At 36.3% G+C, this 22,630-nt stretch overlaps 1 non-coding gene across 1 annotated transcript; it reads right to left on the reverse strand.

Annotated features, from left to right (window-relative positions):
* Window positions 1–4,513: 4,513 nt before the first annotated feature.
* Window positions 4,514–4,586, reverse strand: Trnar-ccu (transfer RNA arginine (anticodon CCU)). Its single transcript has one exon. It is a non-coding gene; the product is annotated as a tRNA-Arg (tRNA).
* Between the last annotated feature and the right edge of the window lie 18,044 nt (window positions 4,587–22,630).

Here is a 22,630-nt window from a genome sequence, read left to right on the forward strand (position 1 = left end):
CTGGCATGTAGGCAAATTTCCAAATGCTCTTATTAAATTAAAAACATGGAGACAGATATAGGGGTGAAAACCTGAGAGATCAAGAAAATAGGGAAAGCTACTGCTAACTTTACCTCACCAAATCCACAGCTTTCAAAAACCAGCTACTTCCTTTCTACCAATGCCTATATGCCTTGATGTTTTGCCATCTTATTTGCTCTCTCTGTCCAACTACATCACTTCCTCTTTCTGCCCAGCTCTGTCACTTCCTGTCTGTTTGTACAGACCTCCAGACCTCCATGGTTAACTAGTGTTGGAATTTAAGGTGTGTGCCACCAGATCTGGCTCTGTTCCCAGTGTGGCCTTGAACTCACAGAGATCCAGACAGATCCCTACCTGCTAAGTGATAGGATGAAAGGTGTGTGCTACTATTGTCTGACCTCTATGTTTATTAGGCTGGCTTTTTCCTCTGATCTCCAGGCAAGTTTTATTTTATTGGGAAATACAGTATATTGGGGGATACAATACAATACATCACCACACTGGTTCATTAGCTTTAACATAATTTTGGTGTAAACCTCACCATACATATTTACAACTCTCTTAATTGAACTATTACCACTGTGCATATTTACACTCCTTTGCTAGCTTACATTAAGCATTTAGACTCACATTCAGCATTTACACTTTTCACTAACTCACATTCAACATATAGTTTTTTATACTTCTTGCAAGCGTATACTCTTAAGGAAACTCTATAAAACTACCTTAGCAAATATACTTCTTAGAAGTATTAGAAAGACTCACACAAAATCCTTATACTAAAGCTTATTCGACCCTAATATAAACTTACATTCTATAGGACTACTTTCTTAGAAAAAATTTCTTAGAAGCACTACTTACCAAACTTTTATTTAAGAGAATTTTATGGAACTATTACAAAGACTCTGTTAACAAGACAGGAAATAAGCAAATCATTTCTAAAGTTCAGAGTTTATAATAAAGTTCAGAGTTTAAAGTCAGCTTTGATATCATTCCGAAAGTTCTTGAGAGTTTAAAATGAGATTCTAATACTTTAATGGCTCTCTTAACCCTGGGATTTAGTGATTTCTGTTGTTAAACAATACTTTATACATTCCAGATCTTTTATACAAACTCTATTAAGAGTTATCTCAGTTTACAGCAAACACAAACAGGAAGAAAAGAGATGAGGAGAAAAAACTAAGGAAAACTCTGTTTCTGAATTGCTCAGCTGGCAACTCCACAACAGTCAGTTTCCCATCAGGAGAAGATAATTGTCTAAGCTGGAGTGGGTTTCAGACCTGCAGCTTTCAGCATGTTCCCCTGTGTACCAAAAACATGGCTGAAACTTCATCTCAAACTCTTCAGTGGTCTGGAGGTATCCTTATTCTCCTACTAACCCAAGACTGCAAGATGGAACCTCAATATTGGGAAAATCGGTTTAGCTGCCTCTCACTCCAGTTCCTCTAGAGGAGTGTCTGTTCCACACTCATCCCCAAACTCTCAGACAATTTTCCCCCTTATTAATTTTTAAAGCTTTATTTGCTGTGAGTTCTTTTGTTAATGTTGATGCTTCTGATAGATTTTTAATAGCTCAGTATTTCTCGCAATGTTATTTGTTCACCAAAAGTGCTACTGTTGAAAGGAGTCAAGAATATAGACACTGTTTCATAAAACACACCCTTCAATAGCTTACTCTGAGGAAGAACATTTTCATGATTTAGTACTTTCACCTCATTCATTGGCTTCTCAACCCCTGATGTTATTGTTATTAGCAGCTCTGATATACTCTGACCATGAGTTATTTGGCTCAGATTGTAGTTGTAGCTTTTTAACCTTTCGTATTTGGTACTTTTTCCCTATTCTTCACAAACATCAGTGTTTTCACTAAGCAAACATTCTGATTTGGCATTGTTTTCTCATAGAGAACATTCAAGTGAAGTGACTATTTTGTGATATAGCTAGATTTTCTGGATTTTGATCCCCATCTATAAAGCAGTCATTTCTTTTTGAATGCCTGTTTCCTTGTCTTCCTACTAGATTTGCCCAGTAATCATTCATCGCAGGCTGTTTGCTCAAGAGGCAAAGAACTTTTTTATTTGTCCATAAGTTTTTTCATATCTAAAGCAATTTTCAGTTTATGAACTGCTTTCCTGTGCTATTTTAATGATTTTAAAGTGGCTTGTTGACAAACTGTATTAGTATTTTAAATATCTCCTGAGAGACAAGCTTTTGATCACTTGATTGTTTTTTTGGAGGTAAAGCCAAGCTTTTTAGCAGTGTTTGGAAGAAAGCAATGTTTTAAGCTGAGTGTTTAAAAGTTTTTGTTCCAGTTTATCTGCCTTTTCTCCATACCAGCTTGTTTATGTTGTATTGCTTCTATGCACTACATTTCCCAGTGTGCCTTTCTCTATAGCATCACTATGTATCAGACTTCATTTCCCAAGCTGTTTTTCTCTATATTGGCATGCTACAACAAACTATCTTTCCAATAATACCTCTCTGGTTGGCCACTTCCATTTTTGCCTACACGGTTTGTCAAATTTCTGCTTTCAATACAGGAGGTTTGAACAAAGCCTTCTGCTTTTTCACCACGGGAGATCAGGAGACTGGGAAATGTCTGTTCTCCCTGAGCTGGTATTGCTAGATGTTCTTCTTTCCTGCCACTGTTCCCAGAGCTGAGTGTACCTGCCTGCTCCTGTGTATTCAGGGAGGCACTTTTGTGCACACAGAGGACCACAGTTCAATCACTAGCACTTAATTTTCTTCTCATTCACAACTGTTTGAAACCGCAGCATGGAGGACACATGTCCAAGGAATATGATAGACTCTCTCATGACCTCCAAGGACACAAGGCATACAAGTGGTAGAGAGTAATACATTCCCAGAAAAATCTATACACATGAAAAATTAAAAATACAAATTATGCTTTTTGTCTATACTTTAATCACCTTACAATACATCAGAACCCAACTTTTCATAGTTTATGTCTGTCTACACTCTAGATTATATTACCATGGCAATATCATGCATTAGGAGTACTGTATTTTGCAGATTAATAATTAAACAATTTGAAGCTTTTTAGTAACTATGTACATTACTAATTTTGAGTCATAAAGATAAATGCTTAAAAAGAAAAAACTACTACTCTTTATCAATATTAATTTACATTCACAGTTTATTCTTTTGGAAACTGTTGCTTTCACATTCTTTTACAGGTAATATTCTAGAGACAGAAAGGGTAATGTAGTCCACAGATAGGGAGTCCCTATTCCTGCTGGACAGCCTTTGAGACCATAGGTGATTTCATGAAATTACAGAGAGTTTCTCACATTATCTTTTCACCTACACATACATACTTCTGCTAAAGTTCAGTTTATAAATAAGCTGAGCAAGAGATTATCAATAGTAATGAGTAGTAAAGGAAAAAATTATAAAGAAACATCATAGTTTACTTTTGAAAAGATTGCTAATGTGATCTTTCTCAAGAAAGTTATTGATTTTACCTTTGCTAAGTAAACTAAATTCACTTGAACTTTAGCACTGTGATCCATCAGGGCTCATTTCATAACTGAGATGGCTATTACTTGACCAATAAGTGGGTGAGGTGAGGTACTAAGTGTGAAGGTGCTGGATAATACACAATTGATTTCATGTTGTAAGGTAGCAAGCTGGATAGCAGAAGATGACATCATGGTACTGGCACGGCTAACTATGCACATACATGCGCTATTCCTGAAGTGTTCAATTTACTTTTTTGAGACTGTAATTGAAAACAGGTAACCGATACTTCAAAAAGCTGCAAATAATAAAGGGTTTTGATTTTCTAAACATGTGTATATAAATAAAGTTTTATATTGGAATGCAGATATGCTTATCATTATACCATCATCCCATTCTAAATTTATGCATTGAACAACAAAAATACAGATAACTCTTGAGGCAGAATTCAAATATGGTATAAAATCCCATAATATGAATCACATCTATTGTCCTCAATTGCATGATTAGTTTAAAAGCTTTAAATGTCTGTCTCCTAATACTAACATGAATGATTTTTAAAATAATATAATATTCATGTTAATTCTTTGTAAAATTCATTTAATATATTGTGATCATATTCATTCCCTCTTCCTACCCTAGTTCTTTTTTCCACCTCCTTGTACTGGATAGCTGTTTTCACCATGCCCTGAAGCACCACCCCTAGTGAGATAGCAGGTAACTGTTACACCTGCCTATGACCTTCAAGTACATACCTCTGGGGAATGGCCCTTCAGGACCCTTAAGACCTGGGATGCACATGTACAGCTCTCTCTTCACTACCTTTTGGTTTTGGATGCTGGGACAGACCAAGGCAGATATCACCAGAGAACAGTGTTGGTCCATGCTTCACCCTTCCAGGATCCTGTGACAAATCTCTCTCTTTTTCCTTCTGAGTTTCCTTTCCCAAGTAAATTTCTTTGCCCATTAAGCAGACTCCATGGATTTCTAATGATATAATTTCATTATCTGGCACCCAACATGGGGCATGAACCCACTACCCTGAGATTAGGAGTTTCATGCTCTACCAACTGAGCTAGCCAGGCACGAAAAGGAGAAGGGTCATGTGTTCCTTTTTCCTTTATATTTATTTATTTATCTTTTAACCTGGTGTGATTGAAGTCCAGACAAGCTGGGAATTGAACCTGATTACTCTGAAACATCAGTCAGTGCTCTTAACTGCTAAGCAACCTCTCTCCTATGGAATCAGATTGCTAGCAATCCACTGAGTCTGTTTAATGGCCAAAAGAAATTTATTTGGGAAAGGAGACTCACAAGACAATATAGAAGAATTTGTCACAGGATCCTGAAGGGGTGAGGAATAGTCCAATGCTGTTCTCTGGTGATATCTGCCTTAGTCTGTCCCAGGATCCAAAACCATGAGGTAGTGAAGAGAATGCAACATATGCGCATCCTAGGACTTAAGGGTCCTGAGCAGTCATGTCCCAAGGGCATGTACTTCAAGGTCATAGACAGGTATAACAGTTACCTGTTGCCTCACTAGGGTAGGTGTTTCAGGGCATGGTGAAAACAACTACCCACTACAACCCCTCTTTCAAGATGTTCCCTGAGACTTAAGTACAAATGTTATATTGTAAATATATTAATTGGGGGCAGGCATCTGACAGATATTTGACCAATGTAATTTGATCAATCTTACCTTTCTGATCTGATCGCCATGAACTTGGAAAAGAAACTTCTTTCATAAGGGGTGAAAGCTACACTTATTTGTGTATATAATGGCAATTTATTTAAGGTATTTAAGACATAGATAGAATTATGCTAGTTTAGGAAATTTTAATCTAAGTGCTTTTAGATTTGTTTTATACACACATATATATTATTTGTAGGTCAATATATAGGCATGTGTCCGTGATTCAAATACATTATCATGTGTGTGGTGTGTGTGTGTGTGTGTGTGTGTGTGTGTGTGTGTGTGTGTGTGTGTATGTGTGTGTGTGTGTGTGTGTGTGTGTGAGAGAGAGAGAGAGAGAGAGAGAGAGAGAGAGAGAGAGAGAGAGAGAGCTTGGTAAAATGCTAAAGCATCATGTCACCTAATTATATCTATTATATTAAAAGTAACAACATAATTTAAATATTTTTAACAAAACATCCAAGCATTATTCAAAGTATAGAATTATCTTATCTGTACATTCCAGCCTCAGAAATAGCATAGATTCTTCCAATTAAACTTTATTAGTTTACATTTCCACAGCTGCTAGCAATTTGCTTAAATTTGAATGCAATTGCTGATGTGAGGTGAGATTCAAATGCAGTAAAATTCTAGAATATAGTAAATATTGAATAGAACCATAACATTGGATGTATGCTATTAGTATATATTTGTTGACCTATTCTTCTAGTATACAGTCTTTGGGAATGATTTTCAATTGGTGAAATGAAAGTTGCTGATTGTGAATTACTTATGATATTTGCTTTCAAACACTGGAAATTAAATACAGTTGTTCTTATGGAAAATGCACACATTCCTGTAAGTCAGTATAAAGAAATGGATTGACTCATTTTTATAGTTCTTGAATGCTCCACATTGTGTTTTGGAAAGCAATCTCTAAAGTTATATTTCATTTCTTTGCACTGTTTTCTCACAAACCATTTCAATTTTTCCATCAACTCCCCAGCAAAATATCACTCATTATACTTCCCCTAACCTATTTTAACACTGTTTTTTAAATAAACTTTTCCATGATAATTAACTTCTGCATATTACTTATCTTGTTTGGATACACATTAATTCTATTTTCATCCCTTTGGATTTTCTGGTATTACTAAAGTGATCTATGGAAGCTATGATTTCTGTCTTATTTATGGGCTCCTCCTTATCCTATCATTACTCTGTATAAAATCTGTGGAAAATTTCATTTGCAAACTTATCTTCAGCCATTATTTTTATTTGACAGACAATATGTCCTGCCTAATTAATATTTGCAAATCTACATCTGGATGTTCAAGAACACTTAAAACTATACAGATTTTTTTTTAGAGTTTCTATTCCTCTTTTGCAATTTCTAATTTATGAATCACTTGACTGTCACTAACATCAATATAGGTACATTCTATATTGATCTAATACAAGTTTACATATGTCTTTTCTTTACTTATATCTTTATTGTTCATTATTCATGTTCTGTAGCATATTATCACTACTCTGGTTGGTCTATCATGATTCCTCATCTAACATTTTTGTGGCATTTTTTAAATTTATACTTCAAAGTCTTTGAGAATTATTTTACTGCAATGCAAATTATTCCATTTGATATTGTTACTGAAATAGTTTTTTTTTTATAAAACTTAAGTCTCTCAATTCATTCCAGAAGACTTCTACACACAATTCTCCCTTAAAGTAACTTAAACATCTCCTCTTTCAAACACTGTTTTATCTACTGATAGAGATCAATTGTAGTTTTAATGTGGAGGCATGATTTCCTTAAGAGTATGCAGCTGTTGCTGGTATATTGTTCCTTTATGCTTCCCAGTATTTGTTAAACTATACCACATATTCATTATTTACAGTGAAAATAAATGTCTCCACCTATTCAAGTATTTTATCTTTTTCTGAGTGGTACAGAACAAAGTTGACTTATTCACTAAACACTCTCTTTTGTTGTTGGTTGTTTTCTTATTCTTTGTCTCTTTGGGGGCCCACCACCCAGCTCCAAAATAAATCACACACAGAGGCTTATACTTAATTATAAATGCCCAGCCTTAGCTTCGCTTATTTCTAGCCAGATTTTCTTAACTTCAATTATCCCATCTATCTTGGGACCCATGGCTTTTATCTTTCTGTGTTCCTGTATACCTTTTCTTTCATTCTCATTCCATGTCTGGCTGTGTAGCTGGGTAGTTGTGGGGGGGCTGGCCCCTGAAGTCCTCCTCTTGATTTTTCTTGTTCCTTTTTACTTTCCTCCCAGCTTTCACTTTCTGTATCTTCTCTCTGCCTGACAGCCCTGCCTGTCCTTTCTCCTGCCTCGCTATTGGCTGTTCAGCTCTTATTAGACTATCAGATGTTTTAGTCAGGCAAAGTAACACGGCTTCACAGAGTTAAACAAATGCAACATAAACAAAAGTAACACACCTTAAAATACTATTCCCCAACACTCCTTTGCTTTTCCTCAGCCTTCATATACTGTGGAGATTAGTAATCCAAGTACCAACTAGTCTTGGTAAACTAAGCAGATAAACAGACAAAAGAAAAAAAAACAGATTGAATTTGAAAGATATCAAGAAAAATGAGGAGGTAGAGAAGACTTTTTTCTCTTTTATGTGTGCTATGAAGCAAGACACAAGATATTGTACCAAAAGCAGCATCAACAGTTAATTTCTGTCTAAAAAGAAAGAAGTGAAAATAAGTTATAGCATGGGTAAGATTCCAAGTAAATTCGTCATCCAGTCACCATACAGGAAAATTTCTATTTTCAGGTAATACATTTTTAATAATATTTTAAATATATTTTTCTTTATTTATAAAGAGAGCTCATTCATCTTATTATATATTTGCAAGTTGTAGTGTAATATATTTTGACAATTTATTTACTGGTGTATTGATCCACTTTATTTTTGCAATGGCTGGAAAAAATATTTTGAATGTGAAACATTCTGCATTTGGAAAGTCATAAGAACAGCATGAATTTAAAAGAAGTAACTATTCATGTACATTGAATATGTGAAGCAATAAAATAAATGTTTATTTTATTGTCTGAACTATTATTCCTCAAAGAGAATCACAAGTCATGTCAAAATTTTTTTATATAATTTATGTAACTCAATATTCATTTGAGTTTATTTTCTATTGCTTCTCGAAAATAAACATCAAGACTCATTTACATAAGCAAGACATTTACTAATTAAATGTGCAAGTAACATAAAATCCCACATTATAAGTTGTAGCTGGAGTTTTCTGGTTATGCCTGGCCTACAGTCAGGACAAATCTCTCTCACCCGCCAGTCCTGCAGCTGCTCATACCCAAGTATCAAGTAAACACGCAGAGACTTGTATTGCTTACAAACTGTATGGCCGTGGCAGGCTTCTTGTTATCTAGCTCTTCTATCCTAAAGTAACCCATTTCTATTAGTCTATACTTTGCCATGTGGCTCATGGCTTACCGGTACCTTACATCTCACTTGTCATGGTGGCTGGTAGTATCTCTCCGCCTTAGCCTTCCACCTCCCAAAATTCTCTTCTCTGCTTGTCCCACCTATACTTCCTGCCAGGCTTCTGGCCAATCAGTGTTTTATTTATTAACGAATCAGAGCAGCAAATTTAACATACAGAACATTGTAGATGTAACCAACTGTCTTATTAAATAAGAAACACAGAGCCGATTCAGAGAAGAAAGCCAAGAGGTCAGAGCTAAGAGCCTCACCCTTCCTGATTCAGCGATCCTCTTCAGCCAAGAGAGCTCTCCGATAGGGACCTACTTCCTGTGTATATGTCTTTATATAGTCTAGCTGTTCTGCCTTCTCATTGCTTGTAAACCCAAACACATGACTGCCTTGTCACTGCCTGCATGTACCGCCCTCCAGGTCCTTTAAAGGCGTGCGCCACCGCTGCCACACACTTGCTATGACTCTAATAGCTCTGACCCCCAGGCAATTTTATTTATTAACATACAATTAAAATCACATTTCAGGACAAGTAAAATACCACCACATTTCCCCTTTTCTATTTTAATAAAAAGGAAAAAAAAAGAAAAAGTTTATAACTAACAAAAGAAAAACTATATACAAAAGTACAATGACTATATACAATATATACAAGTAATAAATATCTAAGCAATGTCTAGTCCATTTGTATTTGACAAATTCAGAGAAAATAATTTCATTATCTATCCTATTTTGTTAAGTCCAAAATGTATCTAATTCACTTTCTATCCTAATTAATCTTCAACTATAACTAACTAACCTTCAACTATAACTAACTAATCTTCAAATCCCTCAGAGACCCAAGAAGGAAATAATATTAGCTAACAAAAATAAAAACAGGAAGTGCATACAAGCAGCTTCCAAAAAATTTGTGAGTTGACAGAAACAGCCAGCTGCCTGGACAGTCACCTGAGGTTTCTCCACAGTGCTGGGGCATCATCTTCAGCCTATAGGCTTAGCATATCTGACAGACTCATTTGTGAAGTAGGATGTACACAAGGTCAACAGTTCAACCTCACATTGGGTGAGAGCAGTCCATGTACCAGAAACACCTGAATTCCACTAGTGTCATGTCATGATTCAGGATTTTAAATTCTGGAAATTGTTGATGGTTTTTTAATTCAACTGTCCATTCTTCTTGGCTGTGTATATATGGCTTCATCTCAGCATCCCGTTCTTCTCCACATCCCTCTATCAAATGCCAGTCTACTATTGAGAGGTATGAGCTTAGTTACTCTTCAAGAATAACTGTTTCAGCTGCTGTTCCATAGCACATCAGAAGCCATCGGCCCACTGCCTGTTCAGCTGCCTTCAAAGAAAAGGGCACTGTACCTTTTCCGAATTGCGAAGGCCACTTCAGGGATGGTGCCATATTGTCCTGGCCTCAGAAGATGCCTTTTGATAAAGCCATAACCACACTTGTTTTGGCAAGAATCAGTAGTCCTTTGTTTCATGTCCTGTCTGTCCATTTTGTCAGCAGTTGATTCAAGGATACTTTGTTGTCCAGTGGCTAACGTTTGCCACAATGAAAGTTAACTCCATATGCAGTTTCTTCAATGCCCATATTTTCTCTGAAGTAGATTGGTACTGCCAGGAGCCGACATGTCTCATAATCATAACAAAAAAGAAAAATTTTCTAAGTTATTAAAACATTTTAAATGCCATATTCTGTAGCTCTCTGAAGGGTTTGAAGATGACCTGTCTAAAATATATCTGCTCAATTTTTAAAACATATCTAATATGACTACAAGTTCTATTGTAATGTCTAACTACTAACTTTCATTTCTTTATATCCTAATAGTTGGTAATAATAACATTCAAGGATCAGAAAATTGCATTGTTAAATGAACGGTATAAGTACAATTAGAAATATACATATAGCATTTTCTAACAATATCAATTTCAATATATATAATTTGTATACAATATAAAACAATCCAATCCAATGTAAAAATTTAAAACTAGTAATTGTCTTTTTCTTCTTCTTTCTTTCTTTCTCTCTTTTTTAAAAAAAAGAACCTTAAATCTAATCTCCTTTGCTTAGCCTTTTTCCTAACCCTTGACAACAACTTGTAACCAACCCCCCTAAACAATGAAAATTATCCCAGACCCCAAACCCATTAAAAAGACCAAAAAACCACCCACCCCACACCACCTCTTTGGGAATGTGGGCTTCATATTCTTAAAATTGCTTCCTGCTGGGTATGGACAAAGTTATCTTTATCCTGAAAGAAAAATTTTAGGTTAATTGTCAAATTCTAGGAAAGGTAACTATGTCCTTCATTATCCAGTCTGTGTATAATGCCAAAGTTCAGGGTTTATCTCAAGTCCTTATTCAAGTAGTCTTTGAGACTGGATCATCTCAGCTAGTCATCTCAAAATTGCTCTGAGCACCTTGTAGTTCAAAGCTGATCTGTAGATGATGTTTGTCAGCTTAGTGATGTTATCATTGTCCACGTGGAATTTTTGTTGTTGTGGGGCCCCAACTTCTTCCTGGAGACTTCAGTTGATGTTAGGCCTGGCCGTGATTTCCTGCAGAAAACTGATAAGAGACTCGAACACAAAGACATATATATGCAGCTAATTGAAGCCTTTTTTTCTAGATTTAGTTAGTACTCTATATGATCATTCACATCTTAACAAAGTTTAAAATGTATATATATCTATATATCTATATATATTAATCTTGTAAATTTTGATATAAAATTTATACTTTAAGAAAAGTTTTAAAGAATCAGAATAGAATCAAAGAGTTGAGATTAGTAATAGAATAGTCCCTTAATTAATTTGGCTTTTCTCCTGTCCCATAGCAGAAGATGGCTCTTTTCTTCTGGCATGACACAGGGAGTTTGCATTTTCCTTTTAACACCATGCTTGAGTTTAAAGAAGGAGAGAGCCATTCTCCAACTCCAAAGTCAGCTTTAAATTTTAATTGAACTGGGACTATTAGAAGACCAATAGTGTTAAATTTTTAGAGAAAAGCAGAAACAAACATTTAAGAAGACATAAAATTTTTTAGAAAATATATACCCATACGCCGTTTCACTCTGTTTCCTGGGATAGATGATTTGTCCCTTTTCTTCAGTTGTCTCATTTGTCCAGTGTTCTTCAGATTCCTTAACCTTCATTCTCCTAAAAGACAAAAACAAAAACCTTTCCCCAAGACTAATTTTGGGGATGTTCCTTTTGGGCAAGTTATTATCTGATTAAATGAAAAGACATGTGTTACTGGTATAAGTTAGTTTAAATTGGATGTTCATGCTGGTAGATGAACTATCACCTCCTCTAATTAAGAGGTTTCTCTTGTTCAAATCGAACCTTTATCAAATTTGATGTTACCCACAACTTATCTTCTCCTGTAGAAACAAAAGCAAAACCTCATCCCCAATGTAACGCATACCCTGGTTTCCATTTTGAGGTCAGCACATCCTTAAAGTATATAGGCTGATTTAATTCTGTAGTTTTTTTCTATTATCCAATGTCTCTCTGCAGCTGTTGTTCCTTTCTCATTGGCATTAAGAAAATTTAAAGTTAATAGAGCATTATGCAGTCTGTTTCTGGGGTTTTTTGTTACCCCTTTCTGTTTATTTAGCATATCCTTTAGAGTTCTGTTTGCTATATCTGCTTGACCTGTAGGATTATGTGGTATACCTGTAATATGCTTTATATTGTAATAAGCAATAAACTGTTTCATTTTAACAGAGATGTATGATGGAGTATTGTCAGTTTTGATTTGTGCAGGTATGCCCATGATGACCATAACTTCTAGCAAATGAGTGATTACAGAATCAGCTTTTTCAGAACTCAAAGCAGTTGCCCACTGAAATCCTGAATAAGTATCGATAGTGTGGTGTACATATTTCAGTTTTCCAAATTCTGCAAACTGAAACACGTCCATCTGCCAGATTTCATTCCTTTGAGTACCCTTTGGGTTACATCCTGCTGGTAATGGCATTTGATTGTAGAAGGAACAAGTAGGACATTTCTTTACTATTTCTTTGGCTTGTTGCCAGGTTATGGAAAAATCCTTTTTTTAAATCTTTACTATTGGCATGATGCTTTTTATGAAATTCTGAGGCCTCCAGCACATTTCCTATAAATAACTTATCAATCTCATCATTGCCTTGTGCTAGAGGGCCTGGCAGACCAGTATGGGATCGAATGTGAGTTATATATAAAGGATGACTCCTTTTCCTGATTGTATCTTGTAATTGAATAAATAGTGAAGTTAATTCTGAAGCATCAGGGATAAATTCTGCAGTCTCAATATGTAATGCTACTCTTTCAGCATACTGAGAGTCAGTTACTATGTTGAGAGGTTCTGAAAAATCCATTAATACCAACACAATAGCATACAATTCTGATTTTTGAACTGAATTATAAGGAATTTGAAACACTTTACTTAAATTTTCTGATTTGTAACCTGCCTTTCCTTGTTTGTTGGCATCTGTATTAAATGTACGAACTCCAGATATGGGTTTTTCCCTTACAATTCGAGGCAAGATCCAATCAGCTCTCTTTATAAGATCAATTCTATCGCTTTTGGGATATTTGCTGTTAATTTCTCCCAAAAAATTTACTGCAAGCTCTTTGCCAAGGTTCACTTTCTGTCCATAATTTTTCAATGTCCTCCTTAGTTAAATGTACGACAATTTCTGCTGGGTCTATTCCTGCTAATTGACGAAGTCTCAATTTTCCTTTCCAAATCAAGTCAGAGATTTTTTCCACATAAGTTTTTAATTTTTTATTTGGTTTATTTGGTAAAAATATCCATTCTAATATAATATCTTCCCTCTGCATTAATATTCCTGTAGGAGAATGCCTAGAAGGTAAAATAACCAAAATGCAATCCAGCTTTGGATCAATATGATCCACGTGCCCTTCATATACTTTCTTTTCTACCAAGGCCAATTCTTTCTCAGCTTCAGTAGATAATTCTCTTGGACTATTTAAGTCCTTGTCACCTTCTAAGGTTTTGAACAAATTATGCAGTTCATCATTTTTTACCCCAACAATAGTTCGTAGATGAAAAATATCTCCAAATAGTCTTTGAAAGTCACTAAGAGTCTGTAGTCTATCTCTCCTAATTTGCACCTTTTGGGGTCTAATTTTTTGTAGCTCTATTTTATATCCTAAATAATTAATAGAATCTCCTCTTTGTATCGTTTCAGGAGCATTTGTAATCCCCAGCAAGGCAAAATTTTCTTTACTTCTTCAAACATTCTTTCTAAAGTATCTGCATTTGAGTCAGCTAGTAAAATATCATCCATATAATGATAAATTATAGATTTAGGAAATTTTTTACGTATCACTTCCAATGGCTGTTGTACAAAATATTGGCACAGAGTTGGGCTATTCAACATTCCTTGTGGGAGGACCCTCCACTGAAATCTTTTAACCGGTTGAGAATTATTATAAGTAGGCACTGTGAAAGCAAATCTTCCTCTGTCTTTTTCTTGTAAGGGTATTGAAAAGAAACAGTCTTTTAAATCAATAAGTATGAGAGGCCATCCTTTTGGTAACAGAGTAGGCAAAGGAATTCCAGATTGTAGAGAGCCCATTGGCTGAATTACTTTGTTAATTGCTCTAAGGTCTGATACCATTCTCCATTTATCACATTTCTTTTTAATAACAAATACAGGAGAATTCCAAGGGCTGGTTGATTCTTCAATATGCTGAGCATTTAACTGTTCTTCTACCAGCTCTTCTAAAGCCTGGAGTTTCTCTGTTGCTAAAGGCCATTGCTGGACCCATACAGGCTTGTCTGTTAACCATTTTAAAGGTAGAGTGTTGATGTTTTTGGAAGATCATCAGTTGTTGTGCCCTGTCCTTGTATAATATGGATGGCTGCTGACCACTCAGAATAATGCCTTCTAATATTTCTCTCAGAAATATGTGCTAGTTTATGATTTGTTTCTGAGATTTGATAGATGTTAATCTGAGTATTCCATTGTTGCAACAAGTCTCAACCCCACAGATTCATAATTATGTTAGCTACATATGGTTTCAATTTTCCTCTCTGTCCTTCTGGACCTATACATTTGAGCCATCTTGCACTCTGTTTCACCTGAGATAATGTCCCAATTCCTAACAGTTGAATGTTTACCTCCTAAAGAGGCCAAGTTGGATGCCAAAATTCTGGTGCAATTATGGTAACATCCGCACCTGTGTCTACCAGACCAGACAACAAAACATCATTTATTTTTATTGATAATTTTGGTCTTTGTTCATTAATAGAAGTTTGCCAAAAAATTTTCTTTATGTTTTCTCCTGAATTTTCTATTCTCTCTGTTTCATCATCCTGACCTGCATGACTTATTCCAATAGGCATTTGGTTATTTAATTGCTCTAAGTAGGGGTTTCCTCTACGACTGCAGGAAAGGTTTGAACTGGATTTGCTATTGGGGCCAGCATGAGGCCCCTCTGGGAGTTTCCCGAAGACTGAGGCAAAGGATTACCCTGTTGATCTACATTCGTTGGTCCAGTGTTTTCCCTTACCACACCTTCTGCATACTCCAGAAGGAAGGGGCATTCTCTTGCCATTGTTCCTTGAAGAAACATTGTTTCTAGGAATGACCTGTTTACAGTCCCTTTTCAAATGTCCTTGCTTTCCACATCCAAAACATCTAACATTCCTCAAACCTTTTGAAATTGCTTCTCCTACCCACGTATCATCATGCTCATGAGCTTCAACATTAACCGTGTCTCTAATCCAATCTTCCAAAGGTGCAGATCTTGCCTTTAACGGTCTGATTATTGTTTTGCATGCTGCATTCGCATTCTCAAAGGCCAAAGATTCAATTATTATCTTACTAGCTTCTGAATCTGGGACCATTCTCTTACTGCTGAAGCCAGTCTTTGTAAAAAATCTGTGAAAGATTCTTTTGGGCCTTGTACAACCTTTGTAAATGACTCAGTTTTTTTTCCTGGTTCCTCAACTCTGTCCCATGCATTCAAGGCTGCTGTTCGACATAAAATTAGGGTTTGGACATCATATAAACATTGTGTTTGTGTTGAAGCATATTGACCTTCTCCAATAAGCTGATACTGGCAGACTTGTATTCCTTTATCCCTCCACTGTTTTTCTATGTTTTTAGCTTCATCCTTGAACTAAGTTAGCCACTGAAGCCTTTGACTGGGTTCAAGAACAGCTTGTGCCAGCTCCCGCCCGTCCTGTGGTACAATCCTATTATATGTTGACCAAGAGTTTAACATTTGCTTTACATATGGAGAATGCATGCCATAAGATACTATTGCCTCCTTAAACCTTCGTAAATCTAACATTTCAATTGGAGCCCAAATATTTTGTGTAGTCATTTGATCAGACAACTGCTGTACGGTTACTGGACAAACTAAGGGTGACTGTGTGAAAACAGGCTTTCTTTCTGTAACCCTATGATCCAATTTTGAAGCAACTTCACTGTTAGTTTCTTCTGTCTGAGTTTTTACAGGTTTAACAAGTTTTTCTAAAGCTGTCACCCTGGCACTTAAATTGACTATTTTTTTAAATAGTAAAATGAGGATAAGCATAGTAATAAAATACATAATTCAATCAACATTAATCTTCTCATATAGCTGTTCCATTGTCAGACTGCCTAAAACTGCAAACAAAGCCCAATTTTCTTCCAATGAACACAGAAAACCCATTTTTTTTTAATGTGGAAAAAAATTTCTCTTTTAAATAGTTTCCTTTAAAATATTTGATATGTTAAGTGACTTACCAAGTCCTCATAGAATAGTACCAATCCGAGGGAATTTCAAAACAGCCACCTAGTGTCCATGGTGTGAATCCAGAGAGAGAGAGAGAGAGAGAGAGAACACGCAAGAACCATAGCCGCAAGTTATGCCTAAGAGCTTGAATCCAGCCACGTGTTCCCGCTTGAGCCTAGTCAAGCCTTGGCTCTGGCTACCTTAAGCTCCAACCATGTGCGTTGGCCTTACAGGCAGGGGCCCTGTTCGGCAGGGCAGGCCTGAGTTGTCTGTAGCACAGGCTTTAAGCAAGTAGCTCAAGGTTAGTCCGGCCTGAGGCCAAGGCGACCTGGGCCCCGGGCTAGGGAGCTGGCTGCCCTGGTGGGAAACCGGACCTGCCGCCAAGCCAAGTTAAGCAGTTTTTAATGGATTCTTGTCATGTTGGGCGCCAAATGTAGATGTAACCAACCGTCTTATTAAATAAGAAACACAGAGCCGATTCAGAGAAGAAAGCCAAGAGGTCAGAGTTAAGAGCCTCACCCTTCCTGATTCAGCGATCCTCTTCAGCCAAGAGAGCTCTCCGATAGGGACCTACTTCCTGTGTATATGTCTTTATATAGTCTAGCTGTTCTGCCTTCTCATTGCTTGTAAACCCAAACACATGACTGCCTCGTCACTGCCTGCATGTACCCCCCTCCAGGTCCTTTAAAGGCGTGCATCACCGCTGCCACACACTTGCTATGACTCTAATAGCTCTGACCCCCAGGCAACTTTATTTATTAACATACAATTAAAATCACATTTCAGTACAAGTAAAATACCACCACAGAACATCCCACAGCAATAAGTACCTCCATTAATATAAGCTATCAGGTATAGGATGCCAGACATCAGCAAGATTACTCAAGAGTAAAGACACCTACTGCCAAGCCTGAGTTTCAGCACTCATTTCATAAAATGACTCCTGTAAGTTGTCTTTTATGTCCACATATACTTAAACACTTAATAGCAAAGTATAAAATATCTTGTATCACACTCAAGCTAATTCTTAATTTACTACACAATGTTCATTGTATTACTTAAAAAGAACACAATTTATATTAAAATATAAATAGAAGATACTTGATATAAATGTTGACTTTTATGAGTTCACTATATGTGAATTAAATTCCTGCCTCTGCCCTTTCACCAATTTTTACTCTATTTCTTAACAATAAAAACTTTATATTGTTTTCATATGAGATTAGATATGTACATGCTATTTAAAAATAGATCACTATATTTATTACTGTTTCTGGGTATAATTTACAAAGCAATAAAGAATCTATATAAATCATTTTGTGAATCTTTACTATTTTTCTAGAAAGTTTACATTTTTTCAGTGATTCTTTTTCCTTATGATTAATCATAGATTCTTTACTCTTACAATGTATTCTAAATACAGTTTACCCTCCCTCTACTCCTCCCAATTCCTCCTCAACTCCTCTCCCATCCAGATCTACTCCCTTTCTGTCACTCATTAGAAAAGAACAGGCAGCCAGGTGTGGTGATGCTTTTAATTGCAGCACTTGGGAGGCAGAGGCTAGTGAATCTCTCTAGTTCAAGGGCAGTCTGTTTTACAAAGTGAGATCCAGGTCAGGCCCCAAAGCTACACAGAGAAACTCTGTCTCAAAAAGAAAACAAAATAAAAAAGAAAAGAATAGGCTTCAAAGATAAAAAAAAAGGAAATCAAATAAAATATAAGAAGATAGAAACATCATATCAAATTTGGACAATTCAAGCCAACAGAAAAATAAAAAATTCCCAAGAGAAGGCATGAAGACTCAGAGACCCACACTCATTTGCACATTCAGGAATCCTGAAATTACTAATCTGAAAGCTATAGTCCATACTTAGAGGACTTGGTGCAGACCAATTAGGCCTATGATTGCTGCTTCAGTCTCTGTGAGATCATGAGTATCATTATAACTATCATCAGTTGGTTTCTACCACAAGGTTTGTGCCACCATTGCCTTATCATACTTTGCATACATGACAGAGTGTAGATCAAAGGTTTTGTGATGGAGTTTGTGTTTACATTTCTCTTTTGGCAGCCTGCAGAGTACCTTTCCATGTCAAAGACACCAGAACATAGGAGTGAAGTTTCTCTGTGGGCCACACCTCAACCTCTCCATGTTCAAAGAGTTATATGGGTATTACCTTCAGTAATGGAGCATTGTAGTCAGTTTTTAGAGAGTAACTTGTCATCCTGGCAATAGCCTGGGTTGTTTGAAGACTTTCATGGGACTCTTTCAGATTAACTCAATTGGATGAAAGCCAGCATTGGTACTAGAAAGTTCTTTTGGTGACAAGAAATGGTGAGTTGGGGTGCCATCTCCCTCATTTTTTGGAGATTTCATTAGGATCATCTTCATGTATTTTGGGAAGTTTTCACTGCATTAAGGTTCTATACCACTCCTCAAATGCCCTTCACTTCCAAGTATCTCTCCTTTATTTCCTTCCCTCAATTCCATCTCCACACATTTTTCCTATTTGGTCCTCTTGTTCTTGTCTCCCTTCCCTGACTCTAGTCTGTCCATAAATCTATTCTATTTCCCCTTTCCATCTCCCATGGTGATCAATATTCTCCCACCCCTAGTCACTGTCTGTGGGTCTAACTTTTCTGGGTATATGAATTGTAGCTTGGGTATCATATTTAATGGCTAATATGATACAAGTGAATACATACCATGTTTATATTCCTGGGTCTGGGCTACCTCTCACAGGATGATTTTTAATCTAGTTCCTTAAATTTGCCTGCAAATTTCATGATGTCATTTTATTTAAGAGCTGCATAATACTTTATTGGGTAAACATATTACAACTTCTTTATCCATTCTTCTGTTAAAAGACATCTAGGCTGTTTCCAACTTCTGGCTATTATGAATAGAGCAGCAATGAACATGATTGAGGAGGTAGTCTTATAGTACAATGAAGCATCCTTTGGGAAATGCCAAAGAGTGGTACAGCTGGATATTGAGGCAGATTCATTCCCAACTTCCTGAGGAACCTCCACAGTGACTGATTTACATAGTGACTGCACAGGTTTGCACTCCCACCAGCAATGGAGCAGTGTTCCCCTTCTCCACATTCTTGACAGGATGAATTGTCACTTCTATTACTGTTCTTAGTCATTCTGATATGTGTATCACATTCTGATATGTGTAAATGGAATCTCAAAATAGGTTTGCTTTGCATTTCCCAGATTGCTAAGGATGTTCAACATTTCCTAAAAGCTTTAATTTTTAAGTATTATTATTGTTGGATGTATGTACCAATCAGATATTTTAGAGAAATATAAAATTCCATTATTTTAAACCATGTTCAGACGTACTTTACTTGGATAGTAACAGAATATGTATTTTTGTTTCACAAACTCAAATTGTAGAGAAGTAACAATCTTAACTCTATTGTGAGCATTCTAATAATACACAAATCCAGGAGGGACATCCCTGAGATCCAGAAAATTTATAACAGCTAATTTAACAGAATTTTAGTTTTATCTCTATAATGGTAGAAATTTGTTTTGCCCCTAAGTGCCCATGAATTCTTTTTTCTAAGTATCTGAAAAAAGAGAAGAAATAGAAACTTCTCAGTTTACCTATTTGTGGGTTTTTTTGTTGTTGTTCTTCCCAAATTTATGAGTTAAAACAGTATTTCTTAGAACATACATTTGGGTTAAAGTGTATATTAGTTACACTTATGATTGCTGTTACAAAACACTATGACCAATGCAATTTCTAGAGGAAAAAATTTGTTTGGGCTCAATGTTTTACAAAGTTAGAGTTCATGATATTTGAGCAAAGACATGGCAGGAAGGAAGCATTAGAGAAGTCTCAATTTCACATGTAAATAGAATAGAAATTGCAGGAAAATTTCATAATCCTCTTGGCCCAGTGGACAGTTCTCTCACTTTCAATATTTCACCAACAAGGTGGTAGATTTATTAGCAATGAATGAAATTTCATTGGTAGACCAGTATCCCGGGAAGTCTATAATTGACTATTGTTATACTCTCGGTCAGATTCTGTTCTAGTGAGGTTTCTATTGCCATGTTATAACACCACGAACAAAAACCACCTGGGGAGGACAGTTTATTTCTACTTATAGTTCACAGTCCGTCTTGAAGGGAAGTTAGGACAGGAACTCCTAACAAGAACCAAGAGGCAGAAACTGAGGAAGAGGCCATAGGAGAGTTGCCCCTCATGGTTTGCTCACCCTGCATTCTTATGTAACCCAGCACCAACTGCCCAGGGTAGATATATCAACAATGGGCTGTGTCCTCACACATCAATTATTAATTATTAATACTTTCCATCAGACTTGCCTACAGGATAATACTATGAAATTATGTTCTCAGTTTAGGTCCCATCCTTCCAGATGAGCCAAGCTTGAATCACTTTGACAAGAAAGTAACTTAACTATTCACTTTATGAGTATAGACAGATAGGAGATGGCATACAGTGATGTTAAGAAGAATGTTTCCTACATTCTGCAGCTCCTTATTTATCCCTTTCTTTTTCCTAGCACCTATAAAATGATATTAATTTTCTTCACCATGTTTTTCTTCTTTTACATATTGCTTTGTTTTTAGAATATACTTTGTTTCTTAGACTTTAGATAAGGCATTATTATTTCCTCCATGTCTTTGGATGGCTTGATAAGTTTTAATATTTTTTATTTTGAATACACTGCTTTTGGAGACATGTATCACCAACCACTAATTGCTAGTCCAAGGAACTGAAGTAAAATTAGAGATTCAACAGAACCAGGCAACCCCAGGCAATTATTGCTGTAGAGACCTCTATGGGGTCTCTCTAATGCTTTTATTCCAAATAGCTCAGGGTTCAAAGCAGGTTCAGAGACGCAATGATAAACTTTCACCAGATGTGCTCATCACTTTCACCAGATGTACTCAGGGGGCAGAAAGTCTCATAGCCAAATGAAGGCTGCTTACATAAAGTCTTTGAATGAAGTAAGCTAGAGGAAGGAAACATCTTGCCTGCATAGCATTCTTGAGCAGGCAGAAGCATTCTCCCCAGGGGAATAAACAAAGCTCTAAGGGAAATTATTCACTCAGCAGGATAATGTAGAAAAGTCTATATTATATTCAGGATGTAGAATAGAAATTTATCTCAGTCCCTGAGTCAGGTAAACTAAGATTAGAAATATTTCTTCCAGGATATTTACTCAGTGAATCAAATGAGACCATAAGAAATGTTAAGTATGTTTTTACAAGGTAGAATGGACCATTTATCTTGGGGGTCAAGGTGGAAACAATGGAGAGGACGTAGAAACAGGTACATACAGTCTGCTAAACTTACATTAAGGTGAGTACAGCAGACGTATTTTGGCCAGAATATCATGAGTCTCGGGGTGAAACCTGAGCTCCATATCCTCAGACCATAAAGAACTAGATACAGAAATCCCTTCATTTTTTAATTAAATATTATTATTAACTAAATTTATTTATTTATTTTATTCTGACCAAAGTTTCTACTATCTTCTCTCCTCCTATTCCCTACCCCAACCTCTTCCATGCCCCCTCCCAATCCAGTCCTCCTCTTTCTGTTAAGAAAGGGGAAGACCTCCCATGGGTGTCAAAAAAGCATAGTATACCAAGGTGAGGTAAGTACCAAGCTCCTCTCCTTGTATTAAGACTGAGCAAGGCAACCCAATATGAGGAATAGGTTCCTAAAAGCCAGCCACATGGTTAGGGAGAGGCCCTGCTACCACCACTAGGATGTCCCACATGGAACTGACCTAGGCCTTTCATTCCTTATTTGAGATTTTAATTAGTTTCTGGCTGACAATGTGGCCCAAAAGTCAGGGAGTATTGTTATAGTCACAACAACTAACCACATCTTTGACTGTGAAGTTCTCTTTTCAGTTATGGAATTATAATCCAGGGAATAACACTAATTACATTCACTATTATCAAATTATTCTTTAGCTTTCTGACTGGTATACGTATTCAAGCTTCTCTTGGGCAAGTAGTTACTTTTCTAACTAAAATGTTAACTTGTGGGTTTTTAAGGACTGGGAAGATAACTCTGTCAGTAAAGTCCTTTCCTTACAAGTATGAAGACCTGACCTTGATACTCCGAACCCATGTGATAAAAGCCAGGCATGGTAATGCAAACTTGATATTTCATCTCTAAGGAGGTGGAATCAGACAGGACCCTGTAACTCACCAGCCAGG

This window comes from Peromyscus californicus, unplaced genomic scaffold (genome assembly GCF_007827085.1).
Source record: "Peromyscus californicus insignis strain IS unplaced genomic scaffold, ASM782708v3 Scaffold_22__1_contigs__length_63687245, whole genome shotgun sequence".
Classification (NCBI taxonomy): domain Eukaryota; kingdom Metazoa; phylum Chordata; class Mammalia; order Rodentia; family Cricetidae; genus Peromyscus; species Peromyscus californicus.